At 42.4% G+C, this 21,914-nt stretch overlaps 1 protein-coding gene across 1 annotated transcript in view; it reads left to right on the plus strand.

Moving 5' to 3' along the window:
* Window positions 1–582: 582 nt before the first annotated feature.
* fars2 (phenylalanyl-tRNA synthetase 2, mitochondrial) overlaps window positions 583–21,914 on the plus strand; it is a 109,489-nt gene continuing 88,157 nt past the window's right edge. Inside the window, exon 1 of the mRNA XM_083901734.1 lies at window positions 583–600. The gene's annotated coding sequence lies outside the window, so the exon portion shown is untranslated. The remainder of the gene's footprint in view (window positions 601–21,914) is intronic.

The raw sequence follows: 21,914 nt of genomic DNA on the forward strand, positions 1-21,914 counted from the left end.
TTGTTATGTCTCCTGTCTGTATAAAATGTATACAAATGACAACATCGGATTCGTCCTTTAAACACAGCCAACACAGTAGATTAGGATGAGATGTGTTTACATGACTCTGGACCAGACCGCAGGTTCACGTTAGCTGATACATTAGCCTCTTTTAGCAGCCCGTGTTACGGCAGCACCAGGAGCAGTGGCGGCGGGGAGAATGAATCTCTCACCTGTAGTTGTACGAAGGAAACTTGCTGCTTTCTCTCAACATCGTCCTGTACAGAGAAATCACCTGTGCTCTCGAGGACGCCGACATGATGTTGTTTCTGCTCCACCGCGACTGTTTCAACTTCAAGACCCCTGAGTCACGTGTGTTCAAGGAGCGCCTGATTTTTAAAATTTGTTTTGTCCCACATATTTGCTGCTAGTTTTTCAAATTGAAGCTAATTTATTTAAATAAATGAACACATTAATACAATTTAGTGTCAGTAGAAAGCCAAAACAAGACGTTCAGGTATTTTTTAAAGAATATGTATTTTTTTTATAGACAGGAAGTTACACGGCCTGCCCCCCGGTCGTCTTCACACATCATCACAGCGCTGGCGTCTATCACACAAGGTGAGTTAGCTTTCCTTATTCCAGGTCACTTTTAAACACGGATATTATGTTTTCACGATGCAAAAACATCGGCTGGTGTCATGCTTAACGTGGGGACACAAATCGGCAGCAGTGTCGGCGCCGTATTTCCCTCTAAAACCGGGGGTCGCGGTGTTAGCTTCAACTCTACAAACACACACCGGACAGCACAGAGCTGCTACTGCTGGTGTGAAGTTAGCTTCTGTTTCACATAAACACGAACGTACGTCCAGTCGGTGTGGGATTATGTGTACTTTTTTTAATTTGTACTTTCACCATTATTTTGCATTTGATTGATACAGGGGTCTAAATGAGTGACGCCGTAACCAATAACAGCTCTCCTCTGTGTTGTTGTGGAGCAAAGACACAGAAATATTAACATTAATAATATTAAGAGGAAGAGGATGTTTCTCCTTTTAAACCTGAATCATAATCAGCAAAATGGACATTTTAAATTCAGCCTGGGCTGATGGGAATGTGTGTCAGCCACTGACCTGATCTTTGACCTTTCACTGTCGGTTTGGGAAAATTAATTGTATTCAAAACGTAATTAAACATAGTTAATTTATTCAATCAATTAAGGACAAGTTATTTATTTCTGCTGTTAACTCCCTTTCTCTCTGTGTGTGCGTGTGTGTATGAGAAAGGTCAAATGCATTCAGTTTGCTGATGTCCTGCTGTCTGTGAGTGTAAAGGTCAGTTGTACTGTTGTTAAAGTGTGTATGTTAAAGAGCAGTTCATTGCTTTTCTCCATGATGTTGATTTTCATTATCTGTTATTTTATCAACCATTTATTTTTATTTCTATTGTCTATGCTGCCGTTTTAATATCGCCGTGCTCAAACCTGATTAACTGATAATTATTCAAATATCGTCTGACAACCGACTCAAGAATTAGTCGGACGATAAATGTTAGTTGAGTCACTCAATTTATCAGAATTCTCGTGTTTCAAAGGTTTGTGAAAAATGGCAACTCCCATTAGTGAGTGGATTATACCTGTCTGTGTTTGTGTCTGTCTGTCTGTCTGTCTGTCTGAAATTGCGATAATATGCAACATAGTTTTCACGATGGCTGGAACTTAAAGATGAAATAATTCCAGCATAGTTATAGTTGTGTTTATTGTGAAGAGAAAAGTGTACAGACCTGTGTCTGCATAGAGACGAACAATAATGAGCTGGACACAGACACGTCTCACGCTGTGTATTTCTGCCTAGTGGACATTCTTTTCTCCCGTCGATCGATCGTTTCGCGCCGTGTTCGAGCCTGCGGAAGAATCCGTGTCCTGAACCTGATCACCTCAAATCCACTTATCCATTCAGCCATTCATCCATCTGTCCAAGTGTGTGTTTGATTTTACACGGTGTTGAACATTGTATCGAAGCCTTCGCTGCCTGCACTCATTACTTAATGAGTCCACATTGAGCCGAACACGTGACCTCTGAAGTCTCGTTACACAACGAGATTGAACGGTTGTTGAATAGTCCTGGAACTTAACGTTGTCTTTTCAGGGTTTGAAAAGTGCTTGGATTTTGGATTAAGTGTTTCAGATTAACTGAAACTTAATTTGAAACTTAACTAAACTAACTTAATTTGACTGTCAAAGAAATACATGATTAATGTAGAAATTAGTCGACAGAAGAGAAATGTCTGATAATAAAATGATAAAGCAAAGTTTTTAGGTGGAGAATAAAGTTTTCTTGTACTATTTCTGAGAGAATTTAAGATATTTTGTAGCTGTTTTATGAAATAAAATCAGAATTCTTTATTTTGTGACGAGAACTGCAACAATTCATTGGTTATTTATGAAAGGAGCACAGTTTTTGTTATTTTTCAGCTTCTTAAATGTCCTGCTTTCTTTGCTCCATAAAACAAAGAAATCTTGGATTATGTAGAAAATAGTGGACAGAAACTTATAAAGACAATGTCTGTTCATGAAACAAATGAGGAAAGTCTTTAGGTGGAAAGTAAACGTATTTCTTCAAGAAAAAGTCTAATTAAAGGAAATCAACATTTTATTGACTTATCTTATTTAGAGATGAGAACTGCAAAAAAATAATTACATTAAAATGACTACATTTAAACCAGTTTCTGTGATTTTTCAGCTTCTGAAATGACAGCGTTGGGCAAGTTACTCTAAAAGTAACTAGCATCCAATAAAATCTGATGGATTATTGTAGATATTATAATTGCTATGCTTATAGAGTGGATTGATAAAAATAACACAATATATGTTTTGGAACTTTTGAACTTATTTATTGCACCTCAACAGACCACAACTAAGCAAAATTAAATTGTGCTTGTTAAGCAATGTACCAACAATAAATAAATAGATTTACTCTTTTGTGTAAATTAGAAAGAAAAAACAGTCGACATACAGTACGTATGTTTTTATGTAATGCAAGTACTTTCTTCCTCAAATCTTCATCTACATCTTCCTCCTCCACATTAAAAACCACTGAAGTCCTCTTCTTCAGTGTCGGACTTGAACAGCCTCAGAATGACTTTGTCAGACACAGTCTCTTTGTAGTTGTCACTCTCACTTCTCTTCATCACGCAGCAGTCCAGCCTTTCCAAACCTGCTGGTGATCGTGGTTTTTCACACTGCCCCACGCTGTCAGGATCCACTGGCAGACTTGAGTAAAAGTTGCTCTTCGCACTAGCGTCTTCTTCGGCACATTATCTCTTCCGGCTGTCTGTCTCGCTCTTGCACCCCGTGGAAGCCGTTAGCTGAAGAAAAAAAAATTATAGATTAGCCGCATCGTAAAATAAGCCGCAGCCATTCCTGTCTCTACTGCACACCTTTGCTGCACACAGTGTGAGTAAGAAGACGAAGCACCCGCCTAACTTCACCTCTGATTGGCTTACCATAGAATTTTACTCAACCTCAGCTAATCGTCTTCACTGTTGCGATTGTCTCGTGCCCCCACCCTCACCAAGGACAAGGAGGAACAAGACATTTCTATGTTGCTCGGCTCAGAGGTCTGATGTAAAACAACTCCCTCAATATATATTAACGTGACACGTTTTTTGGCAGTAGCGGTAACAGCGTTGAGAAGAGTAATCGATTAGATTACTCGTTACTGAAAAAAGTAACAGTGTTACTAACGTTATTTATAATGCAGTTATTCCCATCACTGAATGTGAATATTTTCTGGTTTCTTTGCTCCATTAAACAAAAAAAATCATTCAAACTCCATAATTTTTACTTTGTGGACAAAAAGAAGACATTACCTGACATTTTCTGGGTCAAACGACCACATCGAAACAACACCCGACAGATGAATCAATGATGAAAATAATAAATAATCATTAGTTACAGCCCCAAAAATCAACTGACTCTTTTTGACAGTTTATTAAATAAAAAAAAATTAAGTAAATACAAATAAAAACAGGTAGAGGAGAGTGTTTTAACTGAGACGGAAACGTTTTTCATGACAAACGTCAACAGCTGCATCTTCATTTATGTTTTAATGAATCTCACTTCACCACACACACGTGGGATTTTGTCTTTATTTACTTCATTTACTGTGTCTAATGTCTCGTCAGACGATGTAAACAAACCTGCTTTAATTGGCAGAAAAATGTAAATAGGGAGAGAGCGAGGCGACACTTTGATGTGAAGTGTGTGTGTGTGTGTGTGGGGGGGGGGGGGGTTTCATGTGGGGCTAATTCCATTTCCTATCTTAACCCTCAATCTTAACCCTCAAGCTCAACCCTGAAGCCCAATTCATACTTCTGCGTAAAGTGCTCTGCGTAGGTTACGCAGAGTCCTCTGCGTCGACGTAGAGTCTGTCGAAGAGCCTCTGCGTTGTCTCCGACTGCACGAAATATTTTTCTAGTGTCCGTCACTCCGTCAAGGGACAACGGAAGTGGGAAGAGCTGCGATTGGTCCTCAGGACAGGCCGAGCTAAGCTGCTTTGTGCCGGCTCACAGTGCGCACCCGAGCGTCCACAGACGTGGAGCTGATCCCCACCGATAACGCCGCTGCCAAACTATAAATACATCATATCTTAACACACACAGCACATGTTTAGACTCTAAATGGCCAATTTCTCGCCTCAAATTATCTTAAAACTGCGTTCCGTCACACAGAAAAGTGAGAAACGGCCACTGTTTCAACAACAGTCTTTCTCTCTCTTTCTTTCTCGGACGCCATTGCTCACTGTAGCCTGAAGCAAGATTTTGGAGCTGTGAGATTTGGAAGAATAAGTAGAATTTGAACTAACTGATCTACGGTTGGACATTGTTGGTAGGGATGGGGCCGATCCGATCCAGTATCAGTATCGGGTTCCGATACAGACGTAATTGACGGATCGGAAATCTCTATAGTTGGATCGAAAATTTCCGATCCGTCTGTGTTTGTCTGCTGAAATGTCCCCACAAGTGATTCCCTGACTTCTCTGTTAGCTGGCTGCAAAAAGTGGAATGGGTTTCCCGAACTGAGGCGTGTCTCGATGAGACGCGGAGTAATGATGCACAACTCTGTTCAGGAAATCCATTCCACAGTTTACAGCCAGCTAGCAGGCGAGCATGATTGACCAGGAGTTAACCAGGAAGTTCAGCTCCGCAACCTGCAGCCGAGCCAACGTAATCCCAGCCGTCACCGTTTTAAAACGCCTGCTCGCTGAGGAGAACAGTACTGACAGCGGCATAAAAACAATGAAAAACACACTCCTCCAAGCCAGGGTTCACGTTAGCCGGTATATATGCCGTTTATGGTTGTTGTCACGTGAATTTGGCTGGCGAACAAAAATATCAATGATTAACACGGAGACGGTATTTATTTATTTATTTTATTTATTTGTTTGGAGATTGAACAGTCACGGCTCGTCTGTGACTCCGTTTATGTGTGTGTGTCTGTGACTCCGTTTGTGTGTGCGCTGCTATGCGCTCACTGTGTGTGTGTGTGTGTGTGTGTGTGTGTGTGTGTGTGTGTGTGTGTGTGTGTGTGTGTGTGTGTGTGTGTGTGTGTGTGTGTGTGTGTGTGTGTGTGTGTGTGTGTGTGTGTGTGTGTGTGTGTGTGTGTGTGTGTGTGTGTGTGTCACCAGGGGTCTGTAAAGTCGCTGTAAACGTTGTAAAAGTCGTACATATCATACTTGCCTGTATAAAGGAGTTTATTAAAGCCTTATAATCAAAATGATGAAAAAAACAATGATAATATTATTAAAGCAAACAGATCCTCCATATCCGAATAGTATCGGCAGCTATCTAAAGTCAGATATCGGGATCGGATCGGAAGTGAAAAAAGGTGGATCGTTGCATCCCTAATTGTTGGCTTTAATTCTTGTGTTGGACGCCACGCTCAGATTACAGTTGTGATAGATTATACACTGTACAGTGTAAAAGTGTGTGTTGTGTCACAGTTATAGGTTAACATCAGTTAATTTATTAGTTTCTTCAGTGATGACATCACACTTCCTGTCCTGCTCCTGAGAGCCAGGCACAAGTAATCACCCAGGAGGACATGCTAACTGAGTTAGCGACGGGGGTGCGCTAGCATTTGTCACTGAAGACAAAGTAGCTGCGGCGCTAATTGTTGCAGGAAGATGCAGCTATTTACAGGCACTCAGTGTGTGTGCTCGGGGTTGCTTGTCCTCCATCTAGATAGCCCTTCTTGAATCTGCAAAAGCCACCAGACCTCACACACACTAAGACGAACTCATTCACTCCTTTAAAAAAAAAACAAAAAAAAAACATTAAAACATTTGTTACATGTTCACATTTCGTCTGATTTTTAAATCAGAAGAAACACTGAACTCATGACATCAGCTACAAAGTTGGTCTAAATCTACCTCCTGTGTCAGGTGTCCATCAAGTGTTCAAGGTACATGTGGTGACATATTTGAAGCTCTATATTTATATCTTTGAAGCTCAATATTTATATCTTTGGAGCTCTATATTCATATATTTGAAGCTCTATATCTTTGGAGCTCATTTCTGAGTGTTGAGAACACACACACAAACACACATGAACATACATACTAGGTTTTTGTGAGATGTACAATTGTTGATATAAAGTTCATTTGTAAATAAATTATTGTTTTGCCATCAAAAGCCCTTTATGAGTGTTGTATTTGTTGTTTTATAGAAGGAAACACTGTTCAGATGTTTGAGGTCACTAAAGCAAAAAATATTAGCCTCAAAGTCACTGATCTGCTTGAAATGCTTCTTTTCACAAAAAGCTTGTTTTCTCAGTTTTTTGATCAAAAACTGTGCTTTTGGTGAAATCAGCATATTTTCTAATGCCGATTACTAAAAAATGGAAAAAAGATAGAAATAAACCTTTTTTCCAGTAGAAAGGCTATTCTGTCTTTTGGTAGTTTCACTGTTTACATAGTCATAGAACACAATATTCTGTGGGTCTCGAAAGATGGGTCTCGAAAGGGTGCCTAAATTTATGCACATGCCTAATTTTGTTTAAATAATTGTTGCACACTTTCTGTAAATCATATAAACTTTATTTCACTTCTCAAATATCACCGTGTTTGTCTCCTATATGATATATTTAACTGAAATTTCTTATCCAAACAACCAATGATTTATAAAGGAAAATCATGAAAATTTACAGGGGTGCCCAAACTTTTGCATACCACTGTATATAGCTCTCAGGACGTCTCGACATACTCTCCACACTTCAGCACCAGATTATAGTAGTAATGATCGGTGTTTGTATTGATAAGCAGCACTGGTATCAGTCCTTAAACAGTGAGACCTGTCAGAATTTGAAAGCTGACTGTTGTTTCATGTTTTTACAGACTTGTTGTTGTTGTTGTTTAGACTCTGAGGTCTTCTTCAGTCTGTACTCAGCCTGTAACCACCTGACTTCTCCTGAGTCTTCAATCACTCTCTTGTTAACAGTTTGCAGTGTGAAGCAGCAGCAGCAGCTCAGCAGTGAACAGTTTAATCATTAAATTACCTGAATGTAGCTTTTGATCTTCATTTTGTCCCAACATGGTCTCTTAACTTTGATCTGAATCCATGTTTTATGACCAGTGAGGCCTGTAGGGTCTTCTGAGAAGGTCAGCTCCTCTGCTCCAGCTCTGCTCTTAATGTGACAAGAGGAACCATCAGTGAGACAACAGTGAGAGGATGAAATATTCTGCTGCTAATGAGGAGGCAGAGTGTGTGTTTGTTTGTGTGTGTGTGTGTGTGTGTGGGGGGGGGGGGGGGGTGTGTGCAGGTGTGCAGTTTTTTTTAATAATGATTAAGATGGGTTTTTTTTTGGGGGGGGGGGTCTGGGGCTGTCATAATTTGATTAAAAACACAATATTATTAGTGCTGGGCACGTTGACGGTGTTATAACGCATGACGAGTTTCCATGACAACTGACCAGAAAAAGTCTCGCGTAATGCCATGTTTACGTGCCTCCCGATTGTTAAAATTAGTTTTTCATGCCGCGGCACCAGAGTCCAGGCACTGTTTACCCGTTAGCTCCTTTAGTGTCGTTTAGCGCGCCTACAGAGGAACTGGAGCGGTCTGTTTATTAAAGGAAAAGAGCAGTGCTACAAATAACCAGCATACAAGTGCGTCTGTTTTTAAAGTTTAGCGTTACTTTAGAGACTTATTTTAACAATCGGGAGTCACGTAAACATGACGTCTTTTTCCGGGAATTTTTTAACATGGTTTAACTCTCTTCCATGTAGGCTACTGCACTTTATTTGAATTTTTGAAACGATCCAATGCCGTCACGTCATTGGTAGGTGCACCGTATATATTTTTCTTTCGTAATGTTTTATGATGTAAAATAGCTAAACAGGACACAAGATGTGTCCAGCAACCACATAAAGACAGGGACAGCATATTAAGTCAAGTATTTATTAACTGACCAAGGATCAAGAGCTTTCACAACCTTTACCAGATACATACAACAAACATATGACAAGATTATTCATTAAGTGAAAGGAAAGTGCAGAATTGGATCTTTAGATGCATTGCTAAATGTATCTTACAATACTTTCTTAGTAAGAAAGCAAATCACAAATGAGACGAAATAAACAGTTTTGTGTAAGAAATTCTTACACAGAACAGTTTATTTTGTTTGATTTGCGTGAAGTTTAACCTGCAGTTAAACCCTGAGCGATATAAACATCAACAATGTTAGCAAACAAGCTAACAACCATCACTTCAAATGACTGCTGCCCCCTGTACGAGCCATAAACAGACAGACAGACTAAAGCCCAATTTATACTCCTGCGTAAAGTGCTCTGCGTAGGTTACGCAAAGACTCTGTGTCGACGTAGAGCCTGTCGAAGAGCCTCTGCGTCGTCTCCGACTGCACGAAATATTTTTTAAGTGTCCGTCACTCCGTCAAGGGACAACGGAGACGGCAAGAGCTGCGATTGGTCCTCAGAACAGGCCGAGCTAAGCTGCTCTGTGCCGGCTCACAGTGGCACCGAGCGTCCACAGACACGGAGCTGATCCCCGCCGATAACGCCGCTGCTAAACTATAAAAACGTCATATCTTAACACACACAGCGCATGTTTAGACTCTAAATGGCCACAAATTATCTTAAAACTGCATTCCGTCACACAGAAAAGTGAGAAACGGCTACTGTTTCAACAAAAACAGTCTTTCTCTTTCTTTCTCGGACGCCATTGCTCACTGTAGCCTGAAGCAGAACAACCTTGCGCATCGACCCCTACTGATCGGGCGGGAAATTGCAGCACCACGACGCAGAGGTATAAAGGCTCGAGGCGTCTCCGCGGTGACGCAGACGGAAAACGCATACGCAGTCAGAGAAGTATAATGTGGCCTTTAGGGCTGTAAAGTCAAAGTCGACTGGTCGACTAATTGGTCGACACGCTCTGGCTCGACCAAAATTGTGAATGGTCGACTAATTATTATTTTTTTATTATTATAATTTTTCTATGGTGATTTTCATTGGGAGGAAAGTACCACGTGCTAATAGGGGTGTTTTAGAGCACCCGTGTTTCACAGCGTATCTTCAGAGAACACCCCCCTTGTTTTCCACTACTATGGTTTAGTCCAGCCCAGTGGGTTGCTCCGTGGCTCATGAGCGACAGACAGATTAGAGTTGCCATTAAAGGTCCCCTATTGTGCAAAATCAACTTTTTAATCTTTTAGTACTTACTTAGTTACTTATTTGGGACTCAGTGGGCCATACCAGTCCCCAAAATGTGAAAAAACAAGACTCAGTCATGTTTTAGTGGTTCCACTTTGTGTAAGTATAGTCGATAAAACATGCGATGTTTACACCTCCCGACCAAATGACGACAGTGCGGACATTTCACCGTGAATGTTGGCACCCCGCCAGGCAGAGTACTTCACAGCTCCACCATAGCTCCCCCTTGTCCCTGTGAAATACGAGACTGCAGGCGAGGGAGGAAGAGCGGAGCATAGCGGAGCACAGTGTTTTACACAAACTTCCAGCCTCAGAAGATTTTTGTGTCCAGTGGATATATTTTATTTATGAAAAAAATGTTCACAAGCTTCACAAGCCCTTTGTTGTTGATCGTGTATGTAAATTCCTATGCTGGAGGGACACCTTGAACGCACCAGTTACGTGCCTGCGGTTAGCAAGTGACATGTGTGGATCAATAATATGAAGAGCACGCGTTTGAAAGCACTGCAGAAAGATGTAGATGTTGTCCTACATTTCTTATCAACCAAAGGCTGCCTTTCTGTCGTTTTTCCAGTTCTCTCCTCGTGTTGTTGATCCACACACCAGTTGGAGCCACAGTTACACTGGTGCGTTCAGGGTCTTTTTCTAGCATGGGAATGTACATACGCGCCGCGCGGCGCATTAATCGCTTTTCTTCGATTTTTTTTATGATCGCGAGAAGCCAAAAGTGTGGTCACTCTATGCATTACGGTGAAACGCAGTAACAACGGGTAAACGGACATTACTATGGGGTATATGGAGCGGGGGTTGTGACAACGCTGCATGACAATAGGTGATAAGTGGCGACACTCCCCTGGAAGCAGTGGATGTGTATTTACCTGGGTCCCATTCACATGTAAATGATCAGGCACAAAACCGAGCGTTTTCAAAAAGGCTGTTTTGGCAGAGTTATTGAGTTATTGTATAATATGGGACTTTTAATTAGACGTGAATTTTGAGCTTTTCATTTGAGGCTACAGTCAGTCCTCCTGTCGCATTCATGTCAAAGACATCAGCAGTGTGGCAGCATTTTTCAAAAGTAGATGACAGTAAAAAAGTGGAATGCAAACTTTGCAAGCAAGCAGTTTGCTTTTCACAGCTCTACTAAAAACATGACATGTCATTTAAAAACACTCAGCTAAGGTTGCTCCGTCTGTTTTGAGTATGAACATATCAGAATTATTAGCATATTTCAATGTTTTAGTCTAATAATCGTTGATTGGTTTTATAACTGCAGACGCACCTGCCTGTCTATTTGTGTCTCACAGCCGTGAAGCTGCGCTCCCATGTTCAGCCTGGCTCTTTATTCCTCAACAGTTATTGTGCTGATATTACTAGTTGACATAGTACATTATTTTTGGATATCACGGGCTATGGTATTGCACAGATAAATAATGCAAAACGCTGTCAGAGCCGTCAGACAGTTGAACTGCAGCCGCGACTGCAGGTCTTGTGGCTCTTTTCAAATTAAAATAGCCGCACTTGCAATACACCCCCCCTCCCGATTAGTCGATTTTTAGTCAAAATTTTCCTACAATTTCTGCTGGGCTGGTGTGAGGTGGAGACCCCGGTGTGGTCGACGTGCTCCGGGATTCACCTCAGGCGGTTCATGACTGTTTGTGCTGAAATGCGCCTGTTGTGCAGATCAACAGTCTCACCAGCAGTTCTGGTCGCTGGGTGGAACCGTTCATGGAGGTGCTGGAGCCGCATGTACTGGTCCTGAGCGGGCGTGGTAACACATGGCTGGCGGGCATGTGCACGGTTCGCTGTCGTTCCAGTCTCTCTGAACGAGTCCACAGGCTGACAGTGGATTGATGCACATTCAGTTGTGTTGCCACAGCTGTAAAGCCCAATTTATACTCCTGCGTAAAGTGCTCTGCGTAGGCTACGCAGAGTCCTCTGCGTCGACGCAGAACCTGTTGTAGAGTCTCTGCGTCGTCTCCGGCTGCACAGAATATTTTTTAAGTGTCCATCACTCCGTCAAGGGACAACGGAGACGGCAAGAGCTGCGATTGGTCCTCAGGACAGGCCGAGCGAAGCTGCTCTGTGCCGGCTCACAGTGAGCACCGAACGTCCACAGAGGGCGGAGCTGATCCCCGCCGATAACGCCGCTGCCAAACTATAAATACGTCATATCTTAACACACACAGCACATGTTTAGACTCTCAATGGCTAATTTCTCACCTCAAATTAACTTAAAACTGCGTTCCGGGACACAGAAAAGTGACAAACAGCCACTGTTTCAACAACAACAGTCTTTCTCCCTCGGACGCCATTGCTCACTGTAGCCAAAAGCACAACAACCTTGCGCAGCGACCCCTACTGATCGGGTGGGAAATTGCAGCGCCTATCCGTCACCACGACGCAGAAGTATAAAGGCTCGAGTGGTCTACGTGGTGACGCAGACGAATAACGCATTACGCAGTCGGAGAAGTATAATGTGGCCTTAATGCTCAACCCAGCACTCAGCATGCCAATGGCACGCTGCCTCATGATTTGTGACATCTGTGGCATATTGACAAGTGACAAAAGTCCACATTTTGGTGTGCCCTTTTATTGGCCAGACCATAAGCAGTGTCTGTGTACTGGTCACACATATTGACCACCACTCTGCCATGCTCCATAACTCTCGGGAGTTGAAATACTCAATCTGAGATTGTAGTCAATAGGAGTGGCCAAGTGACACTGGACTACTGGGTTTGAGCAAAACAAATAATTCCATAAACAAATGCATCGAGAATCTGAGCAAATGTCATGACATTCAATTTTTGTTCACCATTTCAAGTTTGTGCGTTTATATTTTTGTTGTGTATACATACACATTTACATACATACACACAGGTACTCCATATTGCCCAAATGTGTGTGTGTGTGTGTGTGTGTGTGTGTGTGTGTGTGTGTGTGTGTGTGTGTGTGTGTGTGTGTGTGTGTGTGAGAGAGAGTGTGTGAGAGTGTGTGAGAGTGTGTGTGTGTGTGTGTGTGTGTGTGAGGAGAGGAAACATCTGAAACCACATCTCTGTTATCATCTCACATTATTTCATTTTAACTGCTCCACGCTCAAAGAACATTAATAAATTTACAGTATATCTGTAGCTCAATCTTCTCTATTTGAAGCCATATACAGTATGTGTGTAGCTCTTTATCTGTCTTATCTACATATATTTGTGTACAAGTATGTCTAAATCTGCTGCTATTATCTCTGAATTTCCATCTATATATTTCTGGGTATTTGTAGCTCATTGGGAGGTTTGTTCAAAAAACGTTCAAATTATACTCTAGCGCTTGATGACTTAAAGCTCACATAGAGTGGTCCTATTGCACATATATGTTAGTTCTGGAGGTCTACTTACATACATTAACTTGTTTTTATGGTCAAATACCTGCCGGAAACGAGCTGATAGAAATATCTCCTCACTGAAGCTCTCGTCAGTCGCGCTGTTTCAGACTGAAATCTCACCTCAGAAGACAGACTGTTTTGTGATTGGCCAGCCAACGACAGCTTACCCAACTGTCTTGACGATTGGCTAGATACCTGGAAGTGATGTAATTAGCACAGCAGCGTATGTAACGATTTCAGGCTTTTTCAGAGCGCTTGCAGAACCCGAGAATACAATAAAACCCAGCGTTCTCAGCAGTGGCTGAACTGTTTGTTTCTAAACTTTAGGGCTTCATAAACGAGGCAATGGCGCAGATACACACCAAAACAGCGTGAATTGGAACTTCCGGTCTATGGGAGCTCTAAAAATTATGCTGCCTGTCATTTGCATTGACTTCAGATAAAAATATGATTTCCATCATAATACAGTGTAAATCACTCACCTGAATCTCTAGTTTCAGGTGATTAAACCAAAACATTGATGAGAGACAAGTTCTCATGGAAACATGGTTTGATATTTTCATTACTTGACAGTCACGAGGGCCACGCCTCCTGCAACTCGACACTGACTCAGCCCCACATGGGGATGTTTCACACATTGTGACCCAGAGGTTGTCCTGCTGCAGGTGTTGTCCTGCTACCATGATCTGCACATGTGAATAGTGCAAGACAACATTTTCACCGCGTCATCTCAGAAATATGATGAGTCATTGCTTCACGTCTCTCCTCCTGGTGTCAGTTTTCATCTTATGTCTCCACAGACACGTTAGTCTATTTATAGCCTGCGCAGATGAAACATGGCAGTGTTAATGTTTCGTTGTTGCTGTTGTTGTTGTTGTTGTTATTGTCATCTGTGGGTTCAGAGAGTGCAGCCACTCCCTGAGGGACGATGTCAAGTGTTGTCTTCATTTAAATCCCCAAACTGAGACGGAAGGAATCAGAGCTGCAGCGTTAGCCAAAAAACCTCACTGTGTGTGTGCGTGCGTGTGCAGCATATTTCAAATTTTGAAAATGTGCACTTTTTCCAACGTCTCTCTTGAGCTTATGTTTACTGCATCACAGCCAAATTCACACTCCTACTCCCTCTCTCTCCCTCACTCGCCCCTCTCTCACTCGCTCGCCCCTCTCTGTCCCTCACTTTCTCTCCCCTCTCTCCGTCCCTCTCTCGCCGCTCCCTCTCTCGCCCGCTCCCTCTCTCCCCATCTTTTTCTCACCCTCTCGCCCTCCCTTCCCCTCTCCCTCTCTCTCTTACACACACGTGTAAAGTTCACCCTGCAGTAGTTTTATGACTACATTAATCAGCGGCTGTTGCTCCTCCTCCTGCTCCTTAAATTAAGAAATTGTTCCTAACTTTTTTTTTTTTTTTTTTTTGTATTTAACGATGTCTGTAAAAACAAAAGTAAATAAATAATAAAAGTTTGGGAGCAGAATAAGTTCAAACTTACACACACACACACACACATCCAAACAGTTGTTAATGTTAGTGCCGTGTTTCTTTTAGGGCTATATCAACCAAAGAAATTCTAGTTCGGCTGAAGCCCTGAAATGCAGTTATAAAACGAATCAACAATTATTAGACTAAAACATTGAAATATGTCAATTTACTCAAAACGGAAGGAGCAACCTAACGCAGACTAGTTAGCTTACTGTTTTTATATGATATGCCATGTTTGTAGTCTAGATGTTGGAGGACTGACTGTAGCCTAAAATGAAAAGTTCAATGAAATAAAAGCACCTGACATTGAAGAACGTGGATGTTCTTTAATCTGTCTATCTCCAGTGGGTTAATCAAAAATAGTGAAAACAAGGGGGGTGTTCTCTGAAGACACAATGGCCCTTTCTCAATACCCAAGTACTTGCCAGAACGTACTTGCATACTTGGGAAGTACATACTTGAGAAGTACGACTGGAGTACATGAGTACGATCTCTTCAATTGGAACAGCAGTGTACTATGTACATGACCTTGAGTGTCTTGAAAGGCGCCTTCAAATATAATGCATTATTATTATTATTATTATTATTATCATCATTATTCTTCTTCTTCTTATTAATAATAATAATAATAATAATAATAATAATAATAATTAAATACATATACAATTACAGTGCGACTTTAATATAAATCTAAAATTCAAACATTAATATTATACAAACATTCACACTGTCAATTCAAAGCGTTTACATTAAAAACAAAACAACATGTCAACAACAAATCTATCGATCACACCAAGTATGTAATGACAGAGCCGTCTGAACCAGCGGATCATTTCATCAGGACAGGCCGAGGTAACGCTGCTCTGTGCCGGGCACTGTGAGCACCGAGCGTCCGCAGAGGCGGAGCTGATCACCTCCGACAGCGCCGCTGTCAAATTAATTTAAAACGTTCTGGGACACAGAAAAATATTTATTTCAGGTTTATATTAGTATTTTATCCTGCTCTGTTCTGCCTAAATGCATTCTGGGATATATGGCTTTCCCAAGTACGCTTAAGTCACCACCCGATGCGTACTTGGTAACATGGGCGGAGCAAGAACACTTTTGGGTATGAGAACTGTACTCGCTGCTCGCATTCTTGAGAATTGGAACAGAACTTGAACTTGAAAGTGTTTTATGATTTGCGTTTTCCACCTCAGGGCCACCGTAATATGCTGACCCTGTAGCCAATTCAAAAAACACAAACACATAAGCAGAAAACACAAAACGGAAGAGGTATGTCTCCGCTATCTACCATTGTGTTTGCGTTTTTTGATTTGCGTTTTCGTTTTGAGTTGATGTTTTTGTGTTTTGTGAATTGCATTTGTGTTTTTTGATTTGCGTTTAATGCAGCAAAAATAATGTCTAAGGTCTAAGGACAGAGGATGTTACCAATCAAAAAATGACCCTGTGAAGAACCCTTCACAGGGTCATTTTTTGATTGAAAAAATTGACCAATCAGAATTTTGGTCGCGCCAGAATGTATCGACCAATAAATCAACCAATCAAAGACTATTTCAGGAACATAAACTTATGTTTGCAGCGTTTTTGTAAAAGGAAACATTTTGTAACTTAAAGGGGAAGTAAGTAGTATATAGTGACATCTAGAGGAGAGGCTGAAATTTACAACAAAGAACTGCTGCTCTGCTCACCCCCTCCCTTCCCTGAGCGCTACGTTATCCTCAGTCGGTCAAATGTCGTCCTCGTCGTCTTTCTCCGTGTCAGCAGATGAGGTTCGTGAGGCGAGGGAGAGGGCAAGCTACCGCGGCCGTAGCAGACGAAGCGGAGAGAGTGGAGGCGGGACTTCCGCTACAAGTAAAGAGACTTGTTTTGTTCTCTCGCGTTTGTCCTTACAGGCTCCGGTAGAAACATGGCGTCTCGCTGCTAACAGTGGCTATGCGACCGCGGCCCGCGACCATGTTATTTTACATGACTTTTTGAAACACTACGAAAATGAAACAAAGAATATTATACAGCGACTAGACAATGCAGGAGCACATAATATGTATACAAAAGTGGATTTTGGGTCATATAAACCCATAAATACTACATATTGTCCCTTTAAGTAACTTTTTCTTTTGTTGCATTAGCAAAAAGTTTGTCGTAACATTAGGAAAATGAAGTGAAAGTGAACAGTGTGATGTTGTTGTTTTCAGAGAGAATTTTGTTTATTCATGATCAGATTACTGAGTGGAGCTTTAAAGCAGCTGTTTTCAGGTGTAACAGCTTCTGCAGCGTCACATTTGTCCTGTACTGAGCTCAGTCTGTCAGCTTGCTGCAGAAAAACTCAGCTGTGAGAAGCTGCTGCTGCTGCTGCTGTTCGCTCACTGCAGATCCGTGATTGATTCAGGTCGAGCCTCGCTGTCGCCTCCCGAGGGACGAAGTCTGGAAAGCGATCGATGCCACGTTCCAGGCTCCGTGTTTTCACAAAGACGCTGCTCGTCTCTGTCTGTGTGAGATGGAATTTATTGAATTAGATGAGGGCAGTCAGTGAGTGTGACTTAAGTGTTCCTCTGGTGAGAGCTAATGTTAGTATATCTTAATATATAGATTATAGATATCTTAAGAACATGTTCACATCTTTATCTCACTGTTAAACTGAAGTTTGTAAACCACTCACTCTCCCACACCAAAGTCTACAGAGAAAATCAGTGATTTTAACATCACAGCACTGCTGCCTACATCACTAAGTTCAAATGTCTTATTTTGTCATTAAAAATCCTCTGTTCAGATTTACCTCTGTGACACAAAGTGACCACACGAGGCAGCAGTAGACCAGCAGCTGCTGTGTCCCCTTGAGCTAAAATCACAGATTTTCTCTATGGACTTTGGTGTGGGAGAGTTGGAAAAGTCTGTCTCACAGATAAAAAAATCTTCTCTGGCGCCACAATTTTGTTTTATTATTATGTATTATCATTATAATGTAAATACAGTTCAACAGCCTCTAACTTCATATTGAACAAAGCAGATGTGAACATCTGTGTGTACTTGTTACTGCCCAGCCTTCTTGTCTCAGAGTGGACTGGACCAAGTGTCTAACACTTTTAAAAACAGTGACTAACTGATTTTCTGACCATCAAATCGCCAATGAATCATGTGATCTGTGCGTCTGTGTGTGAGACACAAATTGGCTCAGTGTCAGAGAGCTGCAGCCTCGACACTTTTTCTCCTCCGACCATAAAATCTCCCTCCTTCTTCGTCATGTCAGACTCTCCTCCTCTCTCTCCCCTTGTTTCTCCTCTCCTCTCTCCCTACTCCCTCTTGTCCTTCCTCCTTTACTCTCCTCTCGTTCTCACCTCTCACTATGTGTAAAGTAAAAAAGAAAGAATTTAAATTTCTTTTTTATTACACTTTTACAAGCCGCCTGTGCAGGTTTGATCTAATGCTGCTTGTCAAAAAAACTGCATGAACAAGTGCAACAACCACAGCAGTGACTTTATTAGAGGAGGAGGAGTAAAAGTACACTTTACTGTAGATACTTTAACATTTCAGTGTAAAAGTCCTTCATAGAAACTCATATACACGTCAATGAACGGTAGTAAATGTCAAAATCATGATTTAGTCTGTCAATACAGCGTATTAATTCATTCACTGTTTATTCCCTTTATATTGTTTCCATGACGTGACTACAGTTGTAACAAGGAGTCGTCAGGTTGTGGGTGGAGGAGTGAGAGAATGGGAGGGGGTGATGGAGGGGTGAGGACGAGGAGGTGAGAGGAGAGAAGAGGAGAGAAGAGGAGAGGGAAGATGGATGTGATGTGAAGCTGTTCCAGGACACACTGTTCTAAATAATAGCCACACAATCCTGCAGCAGCTCACACACAGAAAAACGGTGATAACATGAATCTGAATTCTGATTTATTCACCTTTTAATCACTCACTCTCCTACACCAAAGTCCATATAGAAAGCAAGTGATTGTAGCTCGCGGGGACACAGGAGCTGCTGGTCTACTGCTGCCTCGTGTGGTCACTTTGGTTCACTGAGGTAAATCTGAATGTAGGATTTCAAATGCCGAAGTGACAAAATAAGACATTTGAACTTAGTGATGGAGGCAGCAGTGGATCAACAACTCCTGTGTATATGATGTTAAAATCACTGATTTTCTCTATGGATTTACAAACTTCAGTTTCCTGTTGGGAGAGTCTCTGCTGGCAGCCATTTTGTTTTCACTGAGTGAAGAAGAAGAAGATGATTTCTCTCTTCTTCTTCTTGTTTTTAAAGTGTGTGTATTTGTATAGTGCACTCACACAGAGACCTGGTTGTGTAACAGTTGGCCTGTGAGTTGCGTCGCGAACAGGAAGAAGCAGCTTGAGCCACAGGAAGTGGTCACTGGTGCCAGAGCGGGGACTCCCTCTGATGGGAGGGGGCGAGTCACACACATACTGCTGTTACTTATAAATATAAAGAGTTTATCCTGAAATTATCTGAGCTTCAGTAGAAAATATAAAAAAAAAAACACATCATTTTCTTTGCCTGAGATCAAAGATGATGTAAATAAATAATTCACAAAAGAAACTTTAAAACTCTGATCATCAAAAAATAATAAATAAATAATAATTTTAATCTTAATCTGACATATTATGACGATAATGATCCTAATGATGTTTTTGGCTGTATAGCTCCGGCCCCTCATCAGCCACACTATTAGGTACAGGTCCTCATGCCTTTGACTGTGACTTTAAAAAAATGACTGAATTCACCTTTATTCTTCCGTTTAATGCTGAGTTTAATCTTAAGTCACATGATTAAACTCAATGATTTGCTGCCCTGTGATCGGCTGATCAGATATGTCCATGGTGTACCTAATAAAGCGGTCAGTGAATGTGTGTTGTATCTCTGTGGGCATAACTTTCTCTCTCTCTGCAGTCTGTGATTTATAACCTTGTTCTATCAGAGTCAAGATTTACAGGCTGAATGAATCTGCACTGCAGCTGTAACTGTGTGTGTGTGTGCGTGCACGCTCATGCCTACGTGTGTGTGTGTCTGCCTGTGTGTGTGTGTGTGTGTGTGTGTGTGTGTGTGCGTGCGTGCATGCTTGTGTGTCTGAGTCTGCGTGTGTGTGTAAAAATTAGTGACCTCTAATGGTGAGACTGTTCTTCATTTAACTACGGTGGCCTTCACAGACAACCTGGACGTCGTTCTTCGACGGCGATTTCAACTTTTCTGTTACTGCTTGTAGAACTTTCTAGCAGTTGTTCAGCGCGTTCTGTGCGGAATCAGAGTGAGATTGTCATCAAAGCAGTCGCAATCAAAGCTTTAACATCCAAGGCAATTCTTGCATATAGCTAACCCCTTATTTGTTTGTCGTCATCTGTAACTGATCATCAGAACCTGTATGCTTTGCCGGTTTACAACCTATTAAGCAGTGTATTGAGTTGTGTTTAGAATAAAACCTCTTAAAGACACTCGAGTTGTCCGCCATACTTGTTCTGGTCGCCCTTTCCAGAGGGTAGTTTATTGAGCTGTAAGAAGCAGACGGTAAAAATCTGGACAGTTGTAAACCGTTGTCGGGATCGTTGTCGAAGAACACGGTGCCGAGCGGAGAACGCCCCTCGTTGAAGAACATCGTCGGGACCACCAAGAACGCCACCACAACGGGCAAAAAGCTTAGAGTCAACGGGGCCGTCAAAGGGCTAAAGAGGCCACTGCGACGGAGCAGCCGAGGACAAGAGCTAACGGAGCCGTTAAGGGGCAGAAGAAGTACCACAGCTGCAAGTAAAGTGGAGCTGTGCCAACTACTGGTAAAGAGACCAATAGTCACTTGCTTGGCCACGAAAGGAAACTAGCCAACGTGCGCCATCACTGCTGAGACTCAACACCGCTGCTGACACTCGACATCAAAGAGTCGACGTCGCAGGGCGGGAGTATCATTTATCGTTGTTATCGAGGCTCAACTGCCAACCGCCTTTGATCCTTTCGGTTAAACTGATCAGGTGGTAAGAGAAAAGTAAAATGGCTGGCAACGAGCCAGAATTGGAAGGCCTGGAGCAGGAGTGGTCCAGAGCACGAAACATCCTTACAACAGACATGCACTTTCTCATCACCATGACCGGTTTACCAGGAAGTGAACCTTCAGAAAGTATGAAAAAACTGTTCATTGATTATAAGAATTTCCTTGGCACAAGCCTTAAATATGTCACGGCACTGGAGGAGATGGAAGACTCAATGGATGAGGACGAGTTTAAGGGGCGACAGAGCGACACTCTGGCAAAGAAAAACACCACCATACGAGAGTACCACACTACCATAGAAACACTGTGGTTTACACAAGCAGAACCTGACATAGACGCTTTCATAACGGAGTTTAAATCAACTTTTGATAAGACTGAAGCACTCAGTAAAGACAAAACAATACTGTGGGCACAGCAGGAGGACGAAAGTACCAAACTCGACCAAAAACTCGATGAAATCAGAAACGCCGTGAGTACCTGGAAAGACTATCAACCACATGGTAAAAAGAAATGGAGATTCTTTTCGTCATTGAAAGAAGATAAAGAAGATCTGATGAGAAAATGGAGATGTCAACGGGACAAAAACGAAGATGCTGACAGCAAGGTCACCAAATACCAACAGGAAACCTCCACCGGTACACCACAACACCACAACCACCGAAACCCAGCACTGCCCCTGTCAACTCCAGTATAAGACAAGAAAGTGGTGCACCACATGGTTTCGGCATGTCCTGGACTGGAACCCCAGTACAGCGGGACTGTCCCCTTGGCAAATCACACCACTTACAAAAAGTAACAACAAGCAGGGCGGTGAGGACGGCGGCTATCAAAGTCGAAGAGCACTCCACAGGGAAGACGAGAGAAAAGGGCAGTGAGGAAGTCCGAACAACAGCAAAGGCAGCAACAGAAGCCGCAGCAACAACATTGGTGGAAGGGCACGAGTCAGAAAAGGATGTAACTGACGCAGATGCTTGTGCAGAATCTGAGCCCGCACCGAGTGAGGACAGCTTTGCTCAGGCCGAGGCTGAAACTGAGCCATCGTGTGAAACTGCGACTGACCCTAGGGCATGGCCCGGACCTGAACCAAAGCCAAAACCAGAGGCCAAGGTAGAACCAGAACCGGAGCCTGGGGTCAAGACAGAGCCTGAACTAGAGGTTAAGGCAGAGACTGAAGATGACGCCAAGCCAGAGTTGGATGAGAATTCCGGGCCAGAGATGGGGACCGAATCGTCTGAACCCACCCTGGACGTCGATGATGATAATCCCCTGGGACATGTAAGACCTCCAGGCTCAGATGCTGAGAAGGCCACTGACGAGATGATGGCCTCTACTGAGAAAGACCCTGGTTCAGATGCAGAGAAGGCCGCTGACG

Source organism: Microchirus variegatus, assembly GCF_963457635.1.
Source record: "Microchirus variegatus genome assembly, chromosome: 15".
Lineage (NCBI taxonomy): Eukaryota > Metazoa > Chordata > Actinopteri > Pleuronectiformes > Soleidae > Microchirus > Microchirus variegatus.